Raw genomic sequence first — 17,995 nt, forward strand, 5'->3', positions numbered from 1 at the left:
ATTCATCGGGGCATGATTTTTTTGTGGGGGTAATGTCATTATATAAGGAATTATTTACTATATTTATAAAATAAAAATTAAAAAACACTAGCTGTGCCAAAACGTGGTCTTGGAATGTCTTTTCTCTTTTTGTTGACCAACACATTTCTACATGGAGTCCTCAGAGGGAAACCAGACGTTCGTGTGGTAGCTGTCTACCCACAAAGCACCAGCTGTGCCAAACCCCGTGCTCTTGGAATTCATGCAATGGGGACTTTTCTCTCCCCGGAATTCCATCCCTCCTGCACAGGCACAGAGCACTTCAAGCACATAATATTCAGCTCAGTCTAACGCCTGCATGAAGTAGCTCCGCACATCAGTGTCTCAACAAGGCACAGACCATGAAAGTTATTCTAAGTCACCATGCCCTGGGCATCCTGCTCCAACTCAGGAGCACAGGGTGCAGAGGCCTTATGGCTAATAATGAGCTCCTCTTTGAGCTCTTTTTCCATACCTTTTGGTGGTTCAACCTCGAGAGAATCAGGCTCGATGTCTGTGGAAGGAAAAGCAGAGCAAAGTCATCTTAATATACCATCAGACAACAGTCTCCTATTCACAACCGAAATCACAAACGAGGCTGATCTGCTCCCAGGATTCAAGGTCTACAACTACAGGCACCTTGACATTTCAGAGGCACCCTGAGGATGACATTATGCACAAAACATGTCTGGGAGTGACACGTTCCTCACGGAACAGTGTACAAGTGCACAAAGGCATTTTGGCCCACGGCACACTCAGGCTGTCCATCCCGGGTCTCCGGGTTTCTGGCTCATTGGGGTCACTGGACTCACCTTGGCAGGTGTTCTGGAGGAGGGCCAGAAAACAAAACCTCCCTACGACAGAGTCCACCGCAGGTCAGCTCAGCTCACAGAAAACAAAACCCCGTCTGCACTGACAACACGTTTCTGGCAGAGCTTGGGGGTGTACCCTCAAGCGCATAATGCCATGTGCCATGGGAGGATGGCATCCAGATTGAATTGTGTCTGAGAAAAGATACATGTCCTCACACATTGTATCACAGGGCATTCCAATTGGCCCACGTGTGTCCCCCACATCCTTGGAATGCTTGGCACAATCTCAGAAGGCGTGGCTGGAACTCGAGGCCATCTTGCAGGAGTCTTCCCAGGGAAGGTCCTCCATTTTGAAAAACGGTAGTGAACGTGAAAGGGAATTCTCAGACACTGCCATGGGCACCCTTCAGTCCCTCACTGGGCAGAGGGCAGATGACGTAAGTGCCCCCAACAAGCTTGGGTTTCTCCTCATGTTTCTCCGGCAGCCCAAGCTCTTTTTCCATGCCCGAATCCTGTGCTGAATCCAGATAATACTTAGGTGCTGATGCTGAAGGAAAAACAAAGCAATAATGCACCTGAGCATACTTGCCTATTAGACACACCACGTGACAGCTGCAGCAGCCACACGTCTCATACAGCCTACTGCAACCATCTCTGAAGTCGAGATTCCTGAGACACGTGCAGCACGCTCAGACAATGTCAGTGCATAGTGTCCTAGCTGAACGTGGTGCCTCCGTGTCATCCACGCTGGGCCAGGGCATTTCTCCCATTCTACTTTTTCTTAGAGGCAGGATTCTCTACTGAGAAATACTCACAGGACAAGCTAGGCTTAGACTTTTGCATGCTTGCTTGCTCTGCCTTGCTTCACTTTTCTCTTTCCTTGACCAACACCTTTCTACATGGAGTCCTCAGAGGGAAACCAGACGTTCGTGTGGTAGCTGTCTACCCACAAAGCACCAGCTGTGCCAAACCCCGTGCTCTTGGAATTCATGCAATGGGGACTTTTCTCTCCCCGGAATTCCATCCCTCCTGCACAGGCACAGAGCACTTCAAGCACATAATATTCAGCTCAGTCTAACGCCTGCATGAAGTAGCTCCGCACATCAGTGTCTCAACAAGGCACAGACCATGAAAGTTATTCTAAGTCACCATGCCCTGGGCATCCTGCTCCAACTCAGGAGCACAGGGTGCAGAGGCCTTATGGCTAATAATGAGCTCCTCTTTGAGCTCTTTTTCCATACCTTTTGGTGGTTCAACCTCGAGAGAATCAGGCTCGATGTCTGTGGAAGGAAAAGCAGAGCAAAGTCATCTTAATATACCATCAGACAACAGTCTCCTATTCACAACCGAAATCACAAACGAGGCTGATCTGCTCCCAGGATTCAAGGTCTACAACTACAGGCACCTTGACATTTCAGAGGCACCCTGAGGATGACATTATGCACAAAACATGTCTGGGAGTGACACGTTCCTCACGGAACAGTGGAACAGTGTACAAGTGCACAAAGGCATTTTGGCCCACGGCACACTCAGGCTGTCCATCCCGGGTCTCCGGGTTTCTGGCTCATTGGGGTCACTGGACTCACCTTGGCAGGTGTTCTGGAGGAGGGCCAGAAAACAAAACCTCCCTACGACAGAGTCCACCGCAGGTCAGCTCAGCTCACAGAAAACAAAACCCCGTCTGCACTGACAACACGTTTCTGGCAGAGCTTGGGGGTGTACCCTCAAGCGCATAATGCCATGTGCCATGGGAGGATGGCATCCAGATTGAATTGTGTCTGAGAAAAGATACATGTCCTCACACATTGTATCACAGGGCATTCCAATTGGCCCACGTGTGTCCCCCACATCCTTGGAATGCTTGGCACAATCTCAGAAGGCGTGGCTGGAACTCGAGGCCATCTTGCAGGAGTCTTCCCAGGGAAGGTCCTCCATTTTGAAAAACGGTAGTGAACGTGAAAGGGAATTCTCAGACACTGCCATGGGCACCCTTCAGTCCCTCACTGGGCAGAGGGCAGATGACGTAAGTGCCCCCAACAAGCTTGGGTTTCTCCTCATGTTTCTCCGGCAGCCCAAGCTCTTTTTCCATGCCCGAATCCTGTGCTGAATCCAGATAATACTTAGGTGCTGATGCTGAAGGAAAAACAAAGCAATAATGCACCTGAGCATACTTGCTTATTAGACACACCACGTGACAGCTGCAGCAGCCACACGTCTCATACAGCCTACTGCAACCATCTCTGAAGTCGAGATTCCTGAGACACGTGCAGCACGCTCAGACAATGTCAGTGCATAGTGTCCTAGCTGAACGTGGTGCCTCCGTGTCATCCACGCTGGGCCAGGGCATTTCTCCCATTCTACTTTTTCTTAGAGGCAGGATTCTCTACTGAGAAATACTCACAGGACAAGCTAGGCTTAGACTTTTGCATGCTTGCTTGCTCTGCCTTGCTTCACTTTTCTCTTTCCTTGACCAACACCTTTCTACATGGAGTCCTCAGAGGGAAACCAGACGTTCGTGTGGTAGCTGTCTACCCACAAAGCACCAGCTGTGCCAAACCCCGTGCTCTTGGAATTCATGCAATGGGGACTTTTCTCTCCCCGGAATTCCATCCCTCCTGCACAGGCACAGAGCACTTCAAGCACATAATATTCAGCTCAGTCTAACGCCTGCATGAAGTAGCTCCGCACATCAGTGTCTCAACAAGGCACAGACCATGAAAGTTATTCTAAGTCACCATGCCCTGGGCATCCTGCTCCAACTCAGGAGCACAGGGTGCAGAGGCCTTATGGCTAATAATGAGCTCCTCTTTGAGCTCTTTTTCCATACCTTTTGGTGGTTCAACCTCGAGAGAATCAGGCTCGATGTCTGTGGAAGGAAAAGCAGAGCAAAGTCATCTTAATATACCATCAGACAACAGTCTCCTATTCACAACCGAAATCACAAACGAGGCTGATCTGCTCCCAGGATTCAAGGTCTACAACTACAGGCACCTTGACATTTCAGAGGCACCCTGAGGATGACATTATGCACAAAACATGTCTGGGAGTGACACGTTCCTCACGGAACAGTGGAACAGTGTACAAGTGCACAAAGGCATTTTGGCCCACGGCACACTCAGGCTGTCCATCCCGGGTCTCCGGGTTTCTGGCTCATTGGGGTCACTGGACTCACCTTGGCAGGTGTTCTGGAGGAGGGCCAGAAAACAAAACCTCCCTACGACAGAGTCCACCGCAGGTCAGCTCAGCTCACAGAAAACAAAACCCCGTCTGCACTGACAACACGTTTCTGGCAGAGCTTGGGGGTGTACCCTCAAGCGCATAATGCCATGTGCCATGGGAGGATGGCATCCAGATTGAATTGTGTCTGAGAAAAGATACATGTCCTCACACATTGTATCACAGGGCATTCCAATTGGCCCACGTGTGTCCCCCACATCCTTGGAATGCTTGGCACAATCTCAGAAGGCGTGGCTGGAACTCGAGGCCATCTTGCAGGAGTCTTCCCAGGGAAGGTCCTCCATTTTGAAAAACGGTAGTGAACGTGAAAGGGAATTCTCAGACACTGCCATGGGCACCCTTCAGTCCCTCACTGGGCAGAGGGCAGATGATGTAAGTGCCCCCAACAAGCTTGGGTTTCTCCTCATGTTTCTCCGGCAGCCCAAGCTCTTTTTCCATGCCCGAATCCTGTGCTGAATCCAGATAATACTTAGGTGCTGATGCTGAAGGAAAAACAAAGCAATAATGCACCAGAGCATACTTGCCTATTAGACACACCACGTGACAGCTGCAGCAGCCACACGTCTCATACAGCCTACTGCAACCATCTCTGAAGTCGAGATTCCTGAGACACGTGCAGCACGCTCAGACAATGTCAGTGCATAGTGTCCTAGCTGAACGTGGTGCCTCCGTGTCATCCACGCTGGGCCAGGGCATTTCTCCCATTCTACTTTTTCTTAGAGGCAGGATTCTCTACTGAGAAATACTCACAGGACAAGCTAGGCTTAGACTTTTGCATGCTTGCTTGCTCTGCCTTGCTTCACTTTTCTCTTTCCTTGACCAACACCTTTCTACATGGAGTCCTCAGAGGGAAACCAGACGTTCGTGTGGTAGCTGTCTACCCACAAAGCACCAGCTGTGCCAAACCCCGTGCTCTTGGAATTCATGCAATGGGGACTTTTCTCTCCCCGGAATTCCATCCCTCCTGCACAGGCACAGAGCACTTCAAGCACATAATATTCAGCTCAGTCTAACGCCTGCATGAAGTAGCTCCGCACATCAGTGTCTCAACAAGGCACAGACCATGAAAGTTATTCTAAGTCACCATGCCCTGGGCATCCTGCTCCAACTCAGGAGCACAGGGTGCAGAGGCCTTATGGCTAATAATGAGCTCCTCTTTGAGCTCTTTTTCCATACCTTTTGGTGGTTCAACCTCGAGAGAATCAGGCTCGATGTCTGTGGAAGGAAAAGCAGAGCAAAGTCATCTTAATATACCATCAGACAACAGTCTCCTATTCACAACCGAAATCACAAACGAGGCTGATCTGCTCCCAGGATTCAAGGTCTACAACTACAGGCACCTTGACATTTCAGAGGCACCCTGAGGATGACATTATGCACAAAACATGTCTGGGAGTGACACGTTCCTCACGGAACAGTGGAACAGTGTACAAGTGCACAAAGGCATTTTGGCCCACGGCACACTCAGGCTGTCCATCCCGGGTCTCCGGGTTTCTGGCTCATTGGGGTCACTGGACTCACCTTGGCAGGTGTTCTGGAGGAGGGCCAGAAAACAAAACCTCCCTACGACAGAGTCCACCGCAGGTCAGCTCAGCTCACAGAAAACAAAACCCCGTCTGCACTGACAACACGTTTCTGGCAGAGCTTGGGGGTGTACCCTCAAGCGCATAATGCCATGTGCCATGGGAGGATGGCATCCAGATTGAATTGTGTCTGAGAAAAGATACATGTCCTCACACATTGTATCACAGGGCATTCCAATTGGCCCACGTGTGTCCCCCACATCCTTGGAATGCTTGGCACAATCTCAGAAGGCGTGGCTGGAACTCGAGGCCATCTTGCAGGAGTCTTCCCAGGGAAGGTCCTCCATTTTGAAAAACGGTAGTGAACGTGAAAGGGAATTCTCAGACACTGCCATGGGCACCCTTCAGTCCCTCACTGGGCAGAGGGCAGATGACGTAAGTGCCCCCAACAAGCTTGGGTTTCTCCTCATGTTTCTCCGGCAGCCCAAGCTCTTTTTCCATGCCCGAATCCTGTGCTGAATCCAGATAATACTTAGGTGCTGATGCTGAAGGAAAAACAAAGCAATAATGCACCTGAGCATACTTGCTTATTAGACACACCACGTGACAGCTGCAGCAGCCACACGTCTCATACAGCCTACTGCAACCATCTCTGAAGTCGAGATTCCTGAGACACGTGCAGCACGCTCAGACAATGTCAGTGCATAGTGTCCTAGCTGAACGTGGTGCCTCCGTGTCATCCACGCTGGGCCAGGGCATTTCTCCCATTCTACTTTTTCTTAGAGGCAGGATTCTCTACTGAGAAATACTCACAGGACAAGCTAGGCTTAGACTTTTGCATGCTTGCTTGCTCTGCCTTGCTTCACTTTTCTCTTTCCTTGACCAACACCTTTCTACATGGAGTCCTCAGAGGGAAACCAGACGTTCGTGTGGTAGCTGTCTACCCACAAAGCACCAGCTGTGCCAAACCCCGTGCTCTTGGAATTCATGCAATGGGGACTTTTCTCTCCCCGGAATTCCATCCCTCCTGCACAGGCACAGAGCACTTCAAGCACATAATATTCAGCTCAGTCTAACGCCTGCATGAAGTAGCTCCGCACATCAGTGTCTCAACAAGGCACAGACCATGAAAGTTATTCTAAGTCACCATGCCCTGGGCATCCTGCTCCAACTCAGGAGCACAGGGTGCAGAGGCCTTATGGCTAATAATGAGCTCCTCTTTGAGCTCTTTTTCCATACCTTTTGGTGGTTCAACCTCGAGAGAATCAGGCTCGATGTCTGTGGAAGGAAAAGCAGAGCAAAGTCATCTTAATATACCATCAGACAACAGTCTCCTATTCACAACCGAAATCACAAACGAGGCTGATCTGCTCCCAGGATTCAAGGTCTACAACTACAGGCACCTTGACATTTCAGAGGCACCCTGAGGATGACATTATGCACAAAACATGTCTGGGAGTGACACGTTCCTCACGGAACAGTGGAACAGTGTACAAGTGCACAAAGGCATTTTGGCCCACGGCACACTCAGGCTGTCCATCCCGGGTCTCCGGGTTTCTGGCTCATTGGGGTCACTGGACTCACCTTGGCAGGTGTTCTGGAGGAGGGCCAGAAAACAAAACCTCCCTACGACAGAGTCCACCGCAGGTCAGCTCAGCTCACAGAAAACAAAACCCCGTCTGCACTGACAACACGTTTCTGGCAGAGCTTGGGGGTGTACCCTCAAGCGCATAATGCCATGTGCCATGGGAGGATGGCATCCAGATTGAATTGTGTCTGAGAAAAGATACATGTCCTCACACATTGTATCACAGGGCATTCCAATTGGCCCACGTGTGTCCCCCACATCCTTGGAATGCTTGGCACAATCTCAGAAGGCGTGGCTGGAACTCGAGGCCATCTTGCAGGAGTCTTCCCAGGGAAGGTCCTCCATTTTGAAAAACGGTAGTGAACGTGAAAGGGAATTCTCAGACACTGCCATGGGCACCCTTCAGTCCCTCACTGGGCAGAGGGCAGATGACGTAAGTGCCCCCAACAAGCTTGGGTTTCTCCTCATGTTTCTCCGGCAGCCCAAGCTCTTTTTCCATACCTGAATCCTGTGCTGAATCCAGATAATACTTAGGTGCTGATGCTGAAGAAAAAAAAAAGCAATAATGCACCTGAGCATACTTGCCTATTAGACACACCACGTGACAGCTGCAGCAGCCACACGTCTCATACAGCCTACTGCAACCATCTCTGAAGTTGTGATTCCTGAGACACGTGCAGCACGCTCAGACAATGTCAGTGCATAGTGTCCTAGCTGAACGTGGTGCCTCCGTGTCATCCACACTGGGCCAGGGCATTTCTCCCATTCTACTTTTTCTTAGAGGCAGGATTCTCTACTGAGAAATGCTCACAGGACATGCTAGGCTTAGACTTTTGCATGCTTGCTTGCTCTGCCTTGCTTCACTTTTCTCTTTCCTTAACCAACACCTTTCTACATGGAGTCCTCAGAGGGAAACCAGACGTTCATGTGGTAGCTGTCTACCCACAAAGCACCAGCTGTGCCAAACCCCGTGCTCTTGGAATTCATGCAATGGGGACTTTCTTTCCCGCAGAGCTCCATCCCTCCTGCACAGGCACAGAGCACTTCAAGCACATAATATTCAGCTCAGTCTAACGCCTGCATGAAGTAGCTCCGCACATCAGTGTCTCAACAAGGCACATACCATGAAAGTTATTCTAAGTCACCATGCCCTGGGCATCCTGCTCCAACTCAGGGTACATATCCTAAAGCCTGCACGGGCTAGTAACAAGCTCCTGTTTCCATCCTTCTTTTGTACAGAGCATATATTTCCACACTTACCTCTCAGTGGTTCCCAGTTCAGAAAATCTGGTTCCATAACTGTTAAAGAATCACAGAGCAAAGTCATCTCAATATACTATCAGACAACAGTCTCCTATTCACATCTGAAATCAGAAACAAAGCTGATCTGCTCCTATGCATCACAGTCTCCTACTGTGGGCACCTAGGTCTTTCTGAGGCACCCTAAGCACAAAATTTCGCACAGGACGTGGCTGGATGTGACAGTTTCAACATCAAGCCGCACCTCTGCCCTCATGTTCAGTCTGCTTCCAATTTGGTTTCTGACACTGGCTGTGGTCTGTGTCTATCTCCCATTTCCAAAGTTAGTAGATAAGCAGGAGGAAAGGAAAGGCTCCTGAATGTCAAGAAGTTCTTCCTCTGTGTTCTTAGGGAATCAAGGAAACAGGCTAAGATGCCAATCATCTTTATTGGTCAGTGGCCACAAGGGAAATTCTAGACCATCGACTTTGGTCTCCATCAACAGCCACTCACAAGTACACTACCAGTTAGATCATGCAGACATAATGGAAGCTTGCAAGATGATATGCGGTCAGGCCAGAAAATGAAAAGAAAGCACACCATGCCTCACTCTCTTCAGTAGAAGAATCCCACTCTGTGTCCCCATGGGCACCTGGGACAAGACAGGACGACCCATGTTTTGCCTCCTGTGACACATGGACGACTCTTGAGCCAGAGCAGTTTTCTGTCCTGTGCAGCCCTGAGCCTTGTGAATGGGGCAGGATGACTGTGCAGGTTGTGGCAATGTGGTCCAGAGTTTTGTCTCAGGGAATTGTAGTCAAGAAAGGAGATAAACATCAGAAAACTATGGGAAACGCTCTCAGTGCATTCCCCCGGAAGAGCAATGATACCTGACATGGGTGCAACCTTGGACGCTGCAGGCCTGCCTATGAAGCCCCTGCATCAAAGACTGGGTGCTATCCCCACGCTCCTGAACTCGGCGTCACCATCACATGCTGTTTCACCATGCTAAGGCACACAACCCTAAGCTGACGTATGACACTTTCAGGAAACAGACACGTCTCACACTCAAAACAAAATTGGAGACTTGCCCTGCCCATCTCAGGCACCCACATGGGAATCTGCTCTGATGTTCACTGAGACCTCCAAAGAAAATGGAGCGGAGGAATATATTCAATTTTGAGAGCCTTGGGAAGTGCCTTTGGAGTGTGCTGCTAGGAGATAACCTAATGCCAGCTGGCAAAAATTGGTTGCCTCAAAGCTGTTGCCCTCTGGGTATAATACTCTCCCGTGGTGCATCCCTCCCATGCACAAAGGAATGTGGGGTGGCATCCAAAACACCAACGTGACAATGAAAACCATCATTCCCAACAGCAGAGGGTAGTGGGCTAGGTGCCATCATTCCCAACAGCAGAGGGTAGTAGGCTAGGTACCAAAGTGTTTGAATCAGCATTTTAAGTGACTCCTAAAATTCTCAGCTGACACTGTGTATTAGAGTATTTTTTCTCTCTCAAGATTGCCTTCAGTGTCTCCCAAGTCTCCCTGATTTCTGTCATGGATTCTACAGGTGTCCTTGGGTGTTCAGAAAATGAAACCTACCAGCTGCAGCTGCCTTTAACAGATCCCCTTCAAGTTAGCCCATAAGCCAGATCACATACACAGAGCAAAACCTTATTGTGTCCATAGTGGATATTTAATAATTTTGATGCACCCTTAATACCCAGAAGCACACAGCATGAATGAAGTCTTATAATCCAACTGTGTCTTAGAAAATTTAAGTGTCCTTTCACATCCTGAGACCCTTGCATTGGTCCAAGGACATCTCCTGCAAGAACTAGTGTACTTCCAAAGGCATGAATGGAACTGAAGCTCTGTTTCTGGACATAGGAACCTTTCAAGTTATGGTCATGAGTCAGCAGCAAACATGAAGGAATTCTTAGGGAGATTGGTACAGCCTCCCTTCAGTCACTCCCTGGCCAGTGGAGAGATGATCGAAGTGTCCTCAGTAATCTCAGGCCTGTCTTAGTGTTCCCCTGTGCTCCAGAACACAGCACATCCAACTTTACCTCTGGTTTAAATCGCACATAATCTCATATACCCTAGTTCCAGCACCACTGAATTTGGGGAAAATGAAAGGATCTAGAATGTGCAAATCTTTGTCTGTGACCCAGAATGGAAATGATTTATTTTAGATTATCTGCATTTTAGGTTAGGAGCCACCTGAACTCATCTTCACTCATTATTATTAGTCTCCATTGGACAGCCCACGGTGATTTCATTACAGTGACTCAAAAAACATTCCACTCATGATACAGGTGGGCCCATTTCTGGATTGCAGCTGGTTTTTTATTCGAGTCTGAAAAGTGACACATATCCTTGTACATTCTTTGTCAGGGCATTCCAACCAATCCATTGAAGTCATTTATATCCCCTGAATACAAGCACATTACATTCAGATATGATGCACAAGGTTACTCACATAATATTTCTGATCTAATATGAACATAGAGCCATAGAAACTTATGTATTTACAAAGTGATTAGCAGATTTAGTTTTTCTGAGGAAAAAGCAAGTCAGACTCCAATTTTTTACCTACAAGTTTCTGAGAACAATATTAAGAGTTGGCATTTGCAAGTCAAACACATCATTTTACCTACCCTTTCATCTTAAATATTTTGAAGCTGCTCCTAATCTTTAGCATTCTTGTAAAGAGAGATCAGATCTATTCAGTGCTATGCTATGTTTTGCCATGGCTCCTTGAAGCCTTGTGGCTTTCAGCACAACCAGTTAAAATTGTCCAGAAAATCCAAAGTGTTTGCCCTGCGTTCCCAATTCAGCGAGCTCTCACCTGTACCATTTTCTGGATTCCACATGATGATTTCATGTTCAGTGCTGTTTCCACTGCTGGTGCTGGAATCTCCGCATCTCTTACTAAGTAAAGACTCATTGTGGTTTTCAAAGATCTGTGGGTAGTTTTCAATAAAAATCTCTATGATAGACATCTGTAACACAAAAGCATGGAAACAGGGTACTCTTTTTCACCTGCAAATATGAGTCATGCATTCTATGTGAACACTGGACATTACAAAAAATACAAATTCTAAACAAAATTCACAGTTGACATAAACATATATGAACCATTTCCTGAACTATGGTTACACTTTCAAAAGTACTAAGTAATTTGTCAAAAATACTGCCCTTCAGAAAAACAGTATTTTCTGTGTCCTAGTGCAATAAAATGCTAATATTTTAATAACTTCTTTGTTTAAATAGCACAATTGTCTATATATAAGGGCTAGGCACAATAGCTCAATGGTTAAATCGTCACCTGACATGTGCCAGGATCTCATATTGGTGCTAATTCACGTCCTGGCTGCTCCACTTCCCTCCAGCTGTTTGCTTGTGGCCTGGGAAAGCAGTAGAGGATGGCATACAGCCTTGGAACACTGAGCCCATGTGGGAGATCTGAAAGAAGCCCCTGGCTTTGGATCAGCTCAGCTTTAGCCGTTGCAGCCATGTGGGGAGTGAACCAGCAGATGAATCATCTGTCTGTCTGTCTCTGGAAATCTGATCTGCCTTTCCTTTTCCCAGTGAGTCTACGTAGGATGTTTGAGGTGATGGTGTGCACTTTCACATAACTGGTGAAGTACTCAACAGAAGAAAACGTGTGTTATATTGAACTTGGGAAGAGGAGGTTTTTGTGGATCTTTTGACACGAATGGAGTCAACTACAAGGGAAATGTCTGTTTCTTCAGCTGCAATCCTTCCATCACTACTGCCCTGCTTCACTCTAACATTACACCTGTGTCAGCTTGATAAGAGCTGTCATTGTACTGGAGACATTTGGCTCCATTAGGACGCTTTAAAACTTTGACTCATTTTCATTCCAGTAGCATAGGTAAGATGGAAAGCGGCATTCCACTGAGTGAGCTACAAGAAGGGTCACTGAGTAGGGGAATACATGTGCTCATTTTGAACAGGCCGTGTCACTACTGATCTGAGGATACTGTTGTTAACACTACTGACTCTACTCAGCTGAGAAGGCTTGATAAAGAAACTGTGAAATTCAGGTGTGCTTGGTCCTCAGTGATGAGTGACAGAATGCATCTCAGATTGACCACTTACTAAAACCCCCACATTCCCTTCTCTAATGTTATATAACATTGGAGAATGTTACATAACATCCCGCTTCCCTGTGCTTTAACGCCTCATGTTTCTGTTTCCTGCTTTGGAAAGAAGTGATTCACTGCTCTCAATTTCTGACTTACCACCACACATTCCCACATCTCCAAATATGGAGTAAGTGACCTTGACATTCACGAAGGATATACAGTGCTTTTCATTGTAAAATGCGGTTCATCACAATGGAAATGGGGCACCTCATTACCTGTTTAACTATTTCATTTTCCAATGAAGCGATCTGCGATGTACATTTCCACAGTGAAAACACACTTGTTGTGATGTAAAAAGCTAGTTTGGGTGCGCTCATCAGGTTGAAGGAGGCATAGTTGGATATCTCATGCAAGCACAGACATAACTGCCTCAGGATGTCCACATTGCATGCGGGCAGGTGTTCTAAGAGCCTAAACACGTACACACACAAGCAAAACAAACAAATGCAGTCACTTCCCTGCTGAAGTGAGAGACAGAAAGGGAACAAAATATTTCAAATTCCATTTTCTTAATAGTATCATTGGGGCTTGGGTGGGGTGAAGGAGAGGTTAAAATTATGTTTTTTCACTTGAATAACTTTGTGAATGTCCAGTTTACACAAGTCTTAAAAGTGGCTGTTGCATTCCAGAATGTGCTCAAAGCTTACTGAGGAAATTTAACAGCATTTGAGTTGCAAACATTTTACCTTGTAAGGTAAAACTGAAGCAATGATGTCTCAAGGCAACAGTAAAACAATGAAGCAAAACACATTCAAGGTATGAATTCAAGCGAAAGTGATTGATGTCAATTCTTTCAGCATACACAGAATTATCCACCTAATTAGCATTGACAAGTGGATAGTGAGATCAACAAAGAGCTATTCTTACAGCATATCTCTGGAATCAGTAAGTTTCCGCTCCATTCATGTGACATTCAGTACAGTGTCAATAATTCCATACCAATACTACTTGGTGTGAAGAAGAACCCAGTGGGTGTGGTAAAGTCTGCCTCTCCTCCGATTCCGGTCTTTGTGTGTGTGACTACATGAATCCCCTTCACAGCGCACATGCTTGTTGTGGTTAAAGCACAAGCTAATATTTTTCTCTAACTGTGTTGGCTATATTTGGAGACATGTCTGGATTAGATGTGAATGATATTACCACCTTCTGATTTCTGTGATTTCCACTTCATCCTCATCAAGGACACCAAGCCAACTATCGTAGAGTTCCATTGTAAAAAGAGTTCCAGGTATGATCCGAAGACAATCCTTTCCAAGATTAGAAAAAAAAAGTCATAAAAATATGATGACAAATATGGTTTGGAGAAATTGCAAAGGTAATATTTAATTGTAATTCATTTTAATCAGCACTTTCTAGAAACTCAAACTGTGACCTCTATAAAGCTTAGACTGCGATTTACACCAATGTGTATATGCAGAAAAGGGTACTTTAATTTCTTCTAAAACAAGATGTGTAAAACCAGGGTCTGGGCAGTTTCACGAGAGAAGGCAAACTCCCTTATTGTCTAAAGGTTCTTTGGGGCATGATTATGGCAGTGTGTTGAATTGCTTCCAAAAACAAAGTCAGTGATCCCTATCAGAGGAACAGGTCAATCCTTGGCTGCTCCACTTCTGTTCAAGCTCCTTACTAATGTACCTGGGAGAGCAGTAGATAATTGTCCAATTGCCTGGGCTCCTGACACATTGGACATTAAGATGGAGCTCTAGGATCCAGGCATTAGCCTGGCCCAACCCAGTCCAGCACAGTCCACTGTGGTCAGTTGGGGAGTGAACTAGCATAAGTAATGATGATGATATGTGCGTGCAGATGCACATTTTTGTCCTTGTATGTATGTTAATTTACTTGAAAGGTGAAAAGAGGAATATTTGAACAACAGAGTAACACAGGAAGAGACAGAGGCTGCGAGTGAGACTTTATTCCCCATATAGCCATGCTGGCCAGGCCAGAGCAGGGCCATGTGAAACCAGGAGCCAGGAATTCTGCCATGAGGCACTGCAGCATCTTTTAGTGCCTTATCATATGCATCAGCCAGAAGGCTGTTTTGAAGCAGATCAGCTACAACCTGAACCAGGGCTCCTATGGGATGGTTGTGTTGTAGCCAACAGCTAAACCCCCTGCACCACAATCCCAGCCCTATCTATGTCTCCTTCAATCAGCATGTTTCACATAAAACAAATACAAACATATCTGCATTCCTTGTGCATAGTTTAGCAAACTAGGAACAATGTGAAGAAACAAACTGCAAGTCCTTTTATACCTTGGCTGTGTCACTGATGAGCAGTGAAGTCACTTGGCAGGTAGATTCTTTCCCTGTTTCCCAGGAAATGCCCCAGGTGTATGTGAGAGGAACTCTCCAGCTCTGAATTACTAGGAATGAGTTTATTTGGGTGGTTCTTGGTCCGCTGAGTACTGCATTTCTGTGAGTAGGATAGATATCCCCTCTCGGCTTCTTTGGGTTTCAAAGTTAGTAAATGTGGTATGTTATGAAAGCCACACAATGACCCAAGGGGAACACAGAAAGTTGCAACTGCACCTCTGCTTCTAGGTTGCGCAAAGGCAAATTCAATTTAGTGCTTGCATTTATTTGTAGTCTGGACAAACTCTCCAGGTGATTCACATCGTATTTATCCAGAGTCACACTACAACATTTCCAGAAGGCTAAATGCCACATCTTTCCAAAAAAAACCTGTACCATCAGTTGCATGAGTGTGCCTTAGAAAAGGCAGTGCAAGCATGTGATTGCCCAACCTAGAATATATTGTCATGATCTCAGCATGCTGCAGGTGGCTTATATGACACTACAGAATGGTTTCTACTTGTCATATGGCATTTTGGGGGTGGGGTAAGAAAGAAGCAAGGATAATGAGTTTCCAAAAATTTAATATGTATAATTATGTAATAATTAGCAGGTTTTGTTTCACAGTTGCTAAAACTACCAACAATTCAATTTTTCTTGTTTGATTATATCTCCCTGTGGAAATCCGCAATACTTGTAATTCCTGTGTATACTTTAAAATAAATGTACATTTTATATCATTTAAGCATTTTAAAAAACATTTATTTATCTGACATGGAAATTTACACAGAGACAGAGTTTTCCATTTGCTGGTTCACTCCTCAGATGACCACAACAATCAGGCATTGGCCAGATCAAAGCCAGGATCCAGGAAACTCATCTGAGTTTCTCACAAGGGTGCAGAGACCCACTCTCTTGAGCCATCTTTCACTGCTTCCCAAAGTCATCAACAGGGAGATGAATGGGAAGTGGAACACCTAGGATTAGAACCATACACAATGCTCCTATTGCAGGTGGTGGCTGTACCAGGCAACAATGCTATCCCCTCACTTGAGTTTTAGAAATTTTTTCTCAATGGTCAGAGACATTGAGAAGGAGACACATACATAAATACACAAAGTGTGAGAGGGATTCAGGAACAGATGGTGGCAGTAATGGAGAAGAAAGATGGAGGGAGAGAAAAAGAGAGATGCATAGACAAATGACTATAATATTTACTAAAGTATCAAGGTCAGATCCAAAGGTCTGAAGCCAGAATCCAGGAGCTTTATTCTTATCTCCAATGTGGGTGGCAAGGACATCAATAGCTTTGCTATATTGTCCTGCCTTCCCAGACAAATTAACAAGGTGCCCCATCAGAAGCAAGACCTTGAAGTGCTGCTCTCACATGGAATGACAGTATTCCCAGGCCCAGCATAACACAAGACCCAACACTTTGAGAATTTGAACCTTGTTTTGTCTGTTGCATGCACTTTCCATTGGGGATTGGCTACTATGCAAATGTAACTGTAAGCACCAACAGAGGTCGCTATTGAGGCAGCTCTAAGCATTCCTTCTTACACTACTTGTAAAGGAAAGACTTAAGAGACTGGGGCAGTTGGATGATGAACTTAATGACCCTTTTCTCTGTTTCTATGTTTCTTTTGATTTTAGGGTAGACATTTGCTTAATGTAGAAAACTCCTAAAATGGTTTTCAGCAGCTTCCAATGAGGTATGTTTAGGAAACTTTGATGTCATCAGGCAGATGCTGTCAAGCTCAGCAAAGGTAGGATTGTTTTGGCCAACATTCTGTATGAATAATAAAGATTTTGAAGACTCTTCTGTAAGTATTAGAAACTATGACAGCATAATTTTGCATGGCATGTTCAGAGGAAGACAGTGGGAGTGGATTTTGAAAACTAGGAAAACAGGGCCAGGTGGCACGGCCTAGTGGCTAAAGTCCTCACCTTGAATGCCCCAGGATCCCATATGGGCGCCGGTTCTAATCCCAGCAGCTCCACTTCCCATCCAGCTCCCTGCTTGTGGCCTGGGAAGGCAGTCGTGGACGGCCCAATGCATTGGGACCCTGCACCCGTATGGGAGAGCTGGAAGAGGTTCCGGGTTCCCAGCTCCGGATAGACACAGCACGGGCTGTTGTGGTCACTTGGGGGAGTGAATCATCAGACAGAGGATCTTGCTTTCTGTCTCTCCTCCTCTCTGTATATCTGACTTTGTAATAAAATAAATCTTAAAAAAAAGAAAAGAAAACTAGGAAAGCCTATCAAACATGCAGAATTTGTTCAATAGAGAGAGTAGTTACCTACAATTTGGAATTTCCAAGGTGTTTTTTAGGTTTTTGGATGCTTAAACACTTGACCTATTACTGTTTTTTTTTAAAGATTTATTTTTTTTTATTTTTATTACAAAGTCAGATATACTGAAAGGAGGAGAGATAGAGAGAAAGTGGAGCTGCCGGGCTTAGAACCAGCAGCCATATGGGATCAAGGCCATGCTGCCGAGCCCAACCTATTACTGTTCTTGAAGTGCCAGGATAAATGAAACCCATCAGAGATTTCATACTGTGCATGGATGACAACAGAACTCCCCTTACCTTTAATGTGGCTGCCACGACAAGTGGAGACTCCCAATTTAATGTATGTCCAAACATAATTCTTTCCTTGAGACACAGAAATGATTTTATGTTGTCAATGTTTTGAAAAATACCCTTTGTCGATGGCCCATTTTGCCTTAAAAAGTGAAGCATCTCCTGCGAGGAATAATACGTAAACAAATTACAGGACGTTTCACAACCAACAGCCCAGAACATGAACTGGATCTGTACAGGAACAGACACAGTGCGTGAATCAACATGGCAAGAGCTGACTGATGGGAAGAAAGGAAATCTGTTTCAGTGTTTCCGAGTATATTTTCCAGTCATCCATCTAATCAATGCCCATACACTGAATGGTTTGAATGTTGATTTTAACCTCATCTTCCTCTTCCAATAAATCAAACTTTTAAACCAAAGTTTTCTTCTTCAAGCTTTCAGTGAATCAATCTCTACTGTCTACCCTGCTGTTACTATTTCCAAAAACCTGTTTCTCCCAACTAGGAAGATATCATTGCCACT

At 45.9% G+C, this 17,995-nt stretch overlaps 1 long non-coding RNA gene across 1 annotated transcript; it reads right to left on the reverse strand.

The window, feature by feature from the left end:
* Positions 1-12,924: 12,924 nt before the first annotated feature.
* Positions 12,925-17,509, reverse strand: LOC131479293 (uncharacterized). Its single transcript, XR_009244804.1, has 3 exons — positions 17,477-17,509; positions 13,733-13,836; positions 12,925-13,000 (listed from the first exon to the last, which is right to left on the reverse strand). It is a non-coding gene; the product is annotated as an uncharacterized LOC131479293 (long non-coding RNA).
* Between the last annotated feature and the right edge of the window lie 486 nt (positions 17,510-17,995).

The sequence above is a fragment of the Ochotona princeps genome, unplaced genomic scaffold (assembly GCF_030435755.1).
Source record: "Ochotona princeps isolate mOchPri1 unplaced genomic scaffold, mOchPri1.hap1 HAP1_SCAFFOLD_97, whole genome shotgun sequence".
NCBI classification, from domain to species: domain Eukaryota; kingdom Metazoa; phylum Chordata; class Mammalia; order Lagomorpha; family Ochotonidae; genus Ochotona; species Ochotona princeps.